We start from the raw sequence: 9827 nt of genomic DNA, 5'->3' as shown, positions 1-9827 counted from the left end.
TGGACACGATATTACGCAGCTTAAGATGGGAAGTTTGCATGTGCTACTTAGACGACGTTGTGATCTTCGGGCGAACGTTTAGTGAGCGCCACAAACGTTTGGATTTGGTCTTGAACTGCTTGGAGAAAGCGGGCCTTGTGCTCAATTAAAAAAAAAAATGCCGTTTTGGGGAACGACAAACTCTTGTGCTAGGCCATCTGGTCGCTAAAAAAGGCATCCGACCAGATCCACAAATGACTGCGGCCGTAGAAGCATTTAGAGTACCCAACTCTGTCAAGCAGTTGAGAAGTTTCTTGGGCTTGTGCTCCTATTTTCGCCGATTCATTCCCCGGTTTGCTGACATGGCTCATCCCCTTGCACGCCTTCTCCAAAAAGGCGTTGCCTTTGAGTGGACTGCAGATTGCGACTCATCGTTTCGCCAGCTCAAGTTCCTGTTGACAACCCAACCAATTCTTCGGCACTTTGATCCTTCATCACCAACTGAGATTCACACCGATGCCAGCGGCGTAGGCATCGGTGCTGTGCTAGTTCAGCGTGTTGACGACAGTGAGAACATGATCTCTTACGCTATCCGGTCCTTGAGCCGCTCCGAGCGCAACGACACAGTCACCGAACAAGAGTGTCTGGCGGTCATCTTCGCCGTGCAACGGTTTCGTTCGTATCTCTATGGGCACCCCTTCACTGTGATAACAGATCATCATTCGCTATGCTGGCTTGTGAATCTGCGGGATCCCTCAGGACGACTAGCGCGCTGGGCCCTCCGTCTACAGGAATACGATTTCGTTATTTGCTACAAAAGTGGGCGGCGACATGCTGACGCTGATTGTCTCTCTCGGATGCCACTTCAAACAACTGAATGTGATGCGGACAATTTTGATGAATACATCGCTTTTGTGTCCCCGGAATTTCCGGATATGGGTACCGTCATATCCGAGCAGCACAAGGACGAGAGCTTACAACCGCTCTTCGCGGCAGCACAGGAGTCACCTGCAGGCAGTCGCTTTCGCCTACGTGATGGTGGCGCGCTGTATAAGAAGAGCTACTCGACCACCGGTGCACGCTACCTTTTAGTTGTCCCCAAGAACCTTCGCCACCAAGTATTACAAGCCATGCACGATGACCCAACTTCCGGTCATCTTGGTTGCACGCGTACACTCTACCGGGCTCAAGAACGTTTTTACTGGCCTAAGATGCGGAAAGATATCGAACGGTACGTCGCCAGCTGCTCTCAATGGCAGCGCTACAAGCGTCCGCCACAAGCGCCACATGGCCTGCTTCAACCAGTTCCCCCTTCTAGCGTCCCCTTTGAGAAAGTTGGTATAGATCTTCTGGGCCCTTTCCCGCGATCCTCCAAGGGTAATCGTTGGGTTATCGTTTGCGTAGATCACCTTACCCGCTATTGTGAGACCGCCGCATTGCCATCGACCACAGCTACAGAAGTTTCTATCTTCTTGCTGGCTAACGTTATACTCCGACATGGACCTCCTCGCATAGTAATCAGCGATCGTGGGCGATAGTTTACCGCGGACGTGGTTGAAGAAACCCTTCGTCTGTGTTCATGTAGCTTCCGCCATTCTACGCCCTACCATCCACAAACTAATGGTCTGGTCGAGCGCACAAACAGAACGCTTGCCAACATGCTGTCCATGTACGTCGATTCACCACACAAGAATTGGGACAGTATCTTGCCTTTCATTACCTATGCCTTCAATACCGTGAGACACGAGACCACTGGTTACTCACCATTTTTCCTTCTGTATGCTCGTCCGCCGCACTACACCCTCGACACCATATTTCCCTACTTCGCTCATGACAACGAATCAATTAATGAGATCCTATGTCGAGCAGAAGAGGCGCGACGCCTCGCTAGGCTACGCACCCTAGCATCGCAGGACCGGTCCAAGATCCGCTATGACGGGCGTCACTGCCACGTTTCCTTCGATCCTGGTGACCTTGTGTGGCTCTGGACGCCGTTGCGGTAGTGTGGCTTGTGCAAGAAGTTTCTCGCCCACTACGTCGGCCCTTACGTTATTCTGGAGTGCCTCAGCGAAGTAAACTACCGCATTGCGCGTCTCACGAGCAGTGGACGACGCTCGGCCAAGGCTGAAGTGACGCCCGTCGCGCGTCTGAGGCGTTACAACCCACGAGATGACTGACTCGCCCGGCGGGCTTCGTCTGCCAGCGGGGAAATGTCACAAGCTGTCATGAACCACGCCTGCCGCGGAGACAACCAGAAGAAAGAAGAGAACGACGTTGGCCAAGCTGCCGCGAGACCGCTCTTCAACAACCGCGCCTATCAACCAGATTCATCTGGTTCTGCGTTAAACACCTCGTGTGTAACAATATGTATATATATATATATATATATATATATATATATATATATATATATATATATTGTTACGCGTAGCTTTCACTCAAAAGTAAACGGCAAGCACTTGGCTAGTCACGACTGAACAGGGCACACAGGTTCTAGCAGCTCTTTCAGTCCGACAGGAGAGACTGAGCCAGCCCAACTACAGCGACTTTGTCTTCGCCTCTGTTCGTGACATTATCCCCGGCCTGTGAAGTACCTTACCGGTGCTGGTTGTGGCCAAATGTGCTATCACTGTTTTAACGCTTTAGCCAGGAAACATGACGATGTTACTTCGTCGTGTGGCAGTCTACGAATTGGATGCCATAGGAGTTCTCTCATAGGAGACAAGAGTCACCTGGCGCAGCACACGATAGCGTCTGACGTACCGCGACATTAACTTTTCACAGAGGCCGACACGACGAGATGGGAACCAGAGAAGGACGAGCCCGGTGGAAAAGGATATCCCGGTGTCAACGATCGTGAATTGACTCTTGTGTGGTTTGCGATGCCAAGAGCCGAGCGCGGGCTATTGCGCGCGCGACGACCGCACGCGTGATATCATCTTGTGCGTAGGAAGTCGTAGACGTGGACGCCGGATAAGGAGGCAGCAATGTGTCAAAGGGGAATAAGAGATGGCGGCCAAAGAGGCGGTGGAAGGGTGAGTAGCAGACAGTGTCATTACGCGATGAGTTGTATGCAAATGTGACGAACGGAAGAGCAACGTCCCAATCGTGATCATCAGAAACGTACATTGAAAGTATGTCGGTCATTGTACGGTTGAGGCGCTCGGTGAGTCCATTGGTTTGAGAGTGATTTGAGGTGCTGAAGTTGTGATGAGTAGCCCATGGTCGAAGTACATCGTCAATCACACAAGACAGGAAGTACCGACCGCGATCTGTCAGTAGGTTACGTGGAGCATCATGTTGAAGGATGACGTTGTACAGTAAGAAGTCAACTACGTCCGTGGCGCAGCTAGTTGGCAACGCTCGAGTAAGTGCATATACCGTGGTATATTCTGTAGCCACTGCAATCAATTTGTTGCCTTTCGTGAAAATTTGAAAGTGGCCGAGAAAGCCCAGGTGCACTCGATAAAACGGCTCGGTTGGAACATTAATTGGCTGAAGGAGACCAGCAGGTTGAATCGCAGGTTTCCTGCGGCGCTAGGACAGGCCACATGATGTTACGTAGCGGCGAACGGAACAATAAATGCCCTTCCAGAAGAAACGTCGTTGTATGCGATCATAGGTTCTGGAGACGCCGAAGGGCCCGGAAGTTGGGGCGTCATGAAATTGGACGACATCTCTGCGTAGATGACGTGGGACAACTAGCAGGCGTCCTGCGCCGTCGGGGTTCATGTTGCGGTGGTAAAGTACGTTATCCTGAAGCAAGAACATGTTGAGTCAGGAGTCGAGGGAGCCGGATTGCAGACGGTCAATGAGAGAGAGCAACGACGTATTTCTACGTTGTTGCTCGGCCACATGGATGATGTCGGTGATTGCTAAGTCGTAGGTGTCGAGGTCTGCTTCAGTGGAGTCTCATGGTTCAACGGGGTGACGGGATAGACAGTCGGCGTCATTGTGTAACTTTCCAGATTTGTGCACAGCGGAGAGCATGTACACCTGTAATCTTACTGCCCAACGGCAGAGCCTCCATGTGGGGTTTTTAGGTGTCGAAAGCCAGCAGAGCGCATGATGGTCTGTTATGACAACGAACGGCCGTCCCTATACAAACGAAAGGAATTTCGCGACAGCCCAGATGAGAGCGAGGCACTCCCGCCCAGTAATAGTGTAATTCTTTTCCAACTGTGACAGGAGGCGTTAGCATACGCTATCACACGGTTAGCTCTGTTCTGTGTTTGGGCGAGGATAGCACCTATGCCATGGCCGCTTGCCTTGGTGCGAAGTTCTGTTCTGGCAGCTGGGTCAAAATAAGCCAGCACAGGTGGTGATGCGAGAGCAGAAATCAGCGATGAAGAGGGAGTCGCTTGGTCCACGCCCTAAAAAAAGGTCGCATCCTTTTTGAGGAGGTCCTTGGGGCGTCGAGCAATGTCGCAAAAGTTGAGAACAAAGTGGCGAAAGTAAGCGCAGAGCCGAAGAAAGCAGCGTAATTCATGCTTCGATCACGGAACCGGGAACTCCCGGACGGCATGGATTTTTCAGTCAAGTTGGACACCAGTAGCATTACTAGGTGTCTAAGTAATTTGATCTGTGCACGACGAAAGGCGTATTTAGAGGAATTTAGCTGGAGGCCAGCCCGGCAATATAGGTCTAGAATGGCCGACAAACGAGGGAGGTGGCTTTCAAAGGTGGGCGAGAAAAGAATGACATCATCCAGATAACAAAGACAGGCCGACTACTTAACACCGCGTAGAAGAGTGCCCATCATGCATTCAAAAGTTGCAGGTGCGCTACACAACCCAAAAGGCATGACCTTAAATTGGTAGAGGCCGTCGGGTGTCATGAAAGCGGTCTTTTTGCGGTCGTCGTCAACGACGGCAATTTGCCAGTATCCCGAGTGGAGATTGAGGGATGAGGAATGTCTGGCACTATGGAGGCAATCGAGCACATCATCAATTCGAGGAAGAGGATACACGTCCTTCTTTGTTAACCGATTGATTACAACGAAGGCGCCTAATAAAACAACGCACGAAGGAAGGCGACAGGGGACAACATCCCGTGTCCCGTGTCGCCTTCCTTCGTCCGTTGTTTTATTTAGCGCCTTCGTTGTAATCATGTCTAACCAACTTGCCCACCCGCACGTGCTCAGTAACCGATTGAGATGGCGATAATAGGCGCAAAACTACCAGCTGTTGCCCCTGTAGTCCACAAGCACCACAGGGGATGCGCAAGGCATAGAGAAAGGCTCTATCGCATCTTTGTCAAGTATTTTCTTTACCTCGTTTTGGATGAGTTGGCGCTCAGAGTGAGAGACTCAGTAAGGGTGCTTGTGAAGGGGGCTGGCGTCTCTAGTGTCGATGCGGTGGGCCACGACATGTGCAGGGCCTAGTAAACTATTCTCAACATCTAAAACGTCAAGGTAAGAAAATAGGGCAGCACGGAGTGCTTCACTTTGGGAAGATAAGAAGTCGCGGGATAATATTTCATTCAGAAGGACCTTCGCTGCCGCCGGTATGACAGGTTGGGGCGTGGTCTCATCGTCAGCAGCGCATACAGAAACTGTACATTCTGCCAGCGGCATCGGTTCGGCTAGTTAAATTCATTGAGGAAGAATATAGGTTGAAGTAGACAAGTAGAGGGCTGGAAGTATCGTTCTGTTGTTGGCAACAACCACTATAGTGTGAGGAAGTGCGAAGTTGTGCGAGAGGATCAGATCTGTGAGGGAGCCGACCACATTGTCACCATGAGGGACTGCGGGAAACGGTGACAGAAGGACGTAGGTAGCAGCCTGAGCAGGTAGTCGTAGAAACTCCACAGAGCATTGCCAAGTGTTACGTGATGCGGCGTTGTCAGGACACAATGGTAGTTCGAGCCACACATTGCCAGTAAAACAATCGATTAGGGCAGAGTGGGCGGTCAAGAAGTGAATGCCAAGAATGACATCACATGGGCAAGCGTCAAGAATTGCGAAGAGAACTGAAGTTTGGTGGCCGGCAGGCGGTAACTCAGGCAATGCACATACCAAGAACCGGTGTTCAGGTGCCGTCAGCTACTCGCACAGTAGGAAAGACGGCAGGTGTCAGTGCTTTTCGTAGGCGGCGTCCGAGCGTAGAACTCATAACAGATGTGGGGGACCGTATAAATGAAAGCAGTAACGGTCACGCCGTCGACAAGAACACCGAGCATATTACGTCTTGAAGTGGGGGTCAATAGAGGTTTTAGGTCCTTCTCGTCAATGCAGCCTCACCTCCTGGAGACGCCGTGTCTAGTTTCCCCGGTAGTTGCCAGAGAAAGCGGGGGAGGGACAGCTACGGCGTTTAGGAGAGCGCGACTGGCGACTCTGAGGTGACGGCGATCTGTTAGACCAGTGTCCTGGAGCGGCAATATCTGCGTACATCGGTGCAGAGCGCAACGATGGACGGTGGGGTTCACGGGGCGGAAGGTGGTCGTCGAGAAGAGATGTGCTAGAAGACGGGCCACGATCTTGGCGGTCACCGGGGAAGCTTGCTCGTTAATACCGACGACTGCTGCAGTTGCGTAAAAAATGGCGGACGCGAGAGCGAGCAAAGCAGGATGGTTGATCGTCTGGCGTCCTCCACTCAGATGGGTTTCTGTATCGGGGTGTGAACCGGAGAGCGGAAGCGGCAGCAGCAACAATTGGGGCGGTTTAGTGTTCAGTGTGGGGATTGGAAGTGCACATGGGCTGAGGTGTTTGACAGGTGGCTTGTGGGATGCCCCTATTCGCAAACTCTTGACGGATGGTGGCTTGAATGAGCCATATTATCGCCAAATGGTGGTGAGCGGCTGATAAGCGGGTGGAGCCATGGCTTCGAGCTGCTAGCGAACAATCCTTGTAAGGTTGTTAGACGTCCAGTATGAAGGCGGCGTCCGGGATCTCAGCATGAGGATGTCGCAGCCATGTTCAGGAGTCTGGTAAAGCGGTGAGTAATGCGCCTGTTTTTTGCTTGTTCAAAGGGATGACATTCTGTTAGCATGGACTCAACCGTGCTGCAGTGCTTACACATGAGTATGATGACGGCATCTGCTAAGTAAACCTTTCAACACGTGGCCAACCTTGCCCGCCTCTGGCATGTCTTTGTAAATGGTGCGGCAAAAGGTTAGCCCGTCTTGGATATATGTGAAGTACAATTCCGTCGACGTCTCAGCTCTGGCCGCGAGTTCGTTCCGGGCTGTCAGTTGTCGCACGACTGATCGGCCAAACAATTCGCGTATGTTCTCTTTGCATACGTCCCAACTTGTCAGTTCTTCGTGCGTGTTAAACCCTATGTGATCTGTGTCCCCTAGGTATAAAATGATGTTGGCGAGCATTACCGTCTCATTGCATCTGCGGTGATTGCTAACGCACTCGTACAATAGGAGACAATCGTCGATGTCATTGTTGCCCGTACCGAAAATTGTGCCGGGGTCGAGAGGATGCGAAAGGGCCACGGTGGCCGGAGCCACGGACACGGGCTGCGAAGGCGGCGTACTGTCTTCGGCCATGGAGGCAGGAAAAATGTGACGCCCGCTCCGAAGATTTAGGGCCGGGAGCAATGGATCTCGCACCTTCACCAAAAAAGATGTTACAGGGAGCGTTTACTTAACGGTAAACGGTTGTCACTTGGCTAGTCAAGATTGAATAGGGCACACAGGTATTAGCAGGTTGGTCGGTCCGAAAGAAGAGACTAACTATGACCCCGCCTCGCTTAAAAAAAACGTCTTTGCTTGCACCTTTCACCACTGTCTGTCACAATTTTTATATATATATATATATATATATATACGATGGGAGAGTGTCAAATGGTCGTTTAAACTCTAACATGTCGGGTAATTAATTTAGGCACGAGCCAGTAGGTGGTGGCTTAAGTTTAGTCGTCACGTCATTGGGTAGTGACATGTCGAGGAGGCCCAACAGTTGCTGCCTGCATCTTTTATTTGGTTACTGAAATGTTTATGAAGGATGTATGGAATCTATTACATTCAGTCTAGGTCGTAATAACTAAGCTGACCTGTCTGTAAGACGTTTTACGACGTATCGCTAGTCTGAGCCTTAACCATTATGTGGCCGAACAGTGAGACTCAGTTTGTCGGGACAGTGGAAGTTGTCTTGTGCTCAAACTCAGGCAAAACAGAAAAGTGAGGTGCTGTCTACATTTTTGTTTAGCATCTGTGCTTATCGGCAAGCTTCGCACATGAATTTGTAAATATTTTTGCTTCAATGTATCTCCAAGGTTCTGATCTCTAACCTGCCTCTGGCTCCATCAACGCTGATTAACACCTTGAAGAAATACGGTCATCTTCAGAGAAGTAAAGGAACTGTACTATATCTACAGAAGATAATGATTTGACCTTCAAAATATTAACACACTTCAGGTGGCCGTAAGTTCGAAGCTGCAACTGTTCCAGGAGAAATGCCTTCAAGTGGAAGCTTTAGCTCAGGCGCACTCCAATGCCGCCTATTCAGCTACATTTAAAATCCAACAATGCTTTTATGAGGCAACTTGCGAACCGATTTCAATAGAATGTGTGGCATTTGCTAAATTCACATCCAGTCCTCATCTATTATTGACATGTTTACTTGTTTATCTTTCTGGCATGACCGCTTTTTCACCGGCTAAGAAAGGTTAAACGTTATCGTTCAGCGCAGGATGCGCCTACATCTATCGGAAGCTTCTCGAACGTTTTCGATGGTTCTATCCGTTGTTGGCCCAGAGCGTTCTTTAATTTGATTGTATGCGCGACGCGAATCGTGTAATGCTTTCTGGAAGACATGCGGGCTCCACCGATTATTCTGGAACCTTCAATGACGTCACCTCCTAAGGGCGAAGCTGTTTTAATGCAGGCGCTCTTTCAATGCTAGCGCCAAGGTCCCCTTCAGTTACGGCCCTAGCAGGAGGGCTAAACTATGTCTAAATTTGGAGGACGCCTAAGCTTCGTCTTCTTTAGTGGAACGCGATAGTATTCAAAGACCCCGACTGCTTCTTCCTTTTTAATTCGATAGCGTTCCCTTGGGCATAATACAAAAGATGGTAAAAGTACACGAACAGATTTTACTTGTGCAAAGAGAGAGAGAGAGAATGAAGAGGAAAGGCAGGGAGGTTAACCAGATATGAGTCTCCGATTTGCTACCCTACACTGGGGATGGGGGATAGGGGTTAGAAAGATGACAGAGAGGAAAACGCAAAAAAAGGGAAAAAAACACGCACACATGGAGGCACACACACACAAAAGGCGTTCCAGTTAAAGTCGTTCACACAGGCCGGTAGATCGCAAAAAGCGCAATAGCGCTTCCACGGCCTTCTTCTGTGACGGTAGGTCCTTTCGATGTTGTAGAATTCTCAGCCCATACTGAGGAGCGCCACGTCCCAATTCCTCATTCTCGAACTGACGCAGCACGGAAGCTCCGCCTACTTGCTCGGCAGTGCACCGCGTCGCAATGGAATGAGCCACATTTAAGAAACACGCGACTGTACTCACTTGATCCAACACTAAGTCTTCGAGCGCCATCACAGCTTCGCCGTAGAGACGCCACGCTTTTATATCGACTTTGGTTGGGCGTTGCCTTTACTAAAGCCTATGCATTCCGCATAGGGATGACCGACAGCCCAACCTGTGACCACTGCGGCCATGAAGAATCAATTGGCCATATTTTGTGTGCCTGCCCGCAGTATAGTACACAGAGGGCATGCCTTCGCCACGAACTTGACCAACGGTACGACCAAGCGCTACTTGTGCAAAACATTTTGTAGTGACCAATGACGTGGCCCATGAATCGAACATTCAAGGTCGTGTAAGCGGCTAGGCCGAGGACCTGTTGCTCGGAGGTGCGGAGACGGCTTAGATGAAGTCCTGGG

The 9827-nt window shown here is 50.4% G+C and overlaps 1 protein-coding gene across 1 annotated transcript in view; it reads right to left on the bottom strand.

The window, feature by feature from the left end:
- The window catches only part of LOC126529708 (BAG family molecular chaperone regulator 2), a 72071-nt gene that overhangs the window by 15637 nt on the left and 46607 nt on the right, over positions 1-9827 (bottom strand). The window lies entirely within an intron of this gene.

The sequence above is a fragment of the Dermacentor andersoni genome, chromosome 9 (assembly GCF_023375885.2).
Source record: "Dermacentor andersoni chromosome 9, qqDerAnde1_hic_scaffold, whole genome shotgun sequence".
Lineage (NCBI taxonomy): Eukaryota > Metazoa > Arthropoda > Arachnida > Ixodida > Ixodidae > Dermacentor > Dermacentor andersoni.
Note: the sequence above shows the minus strand (reverse complement) of the source record. Positions and strands in the feature narration are given on the sequence as shown.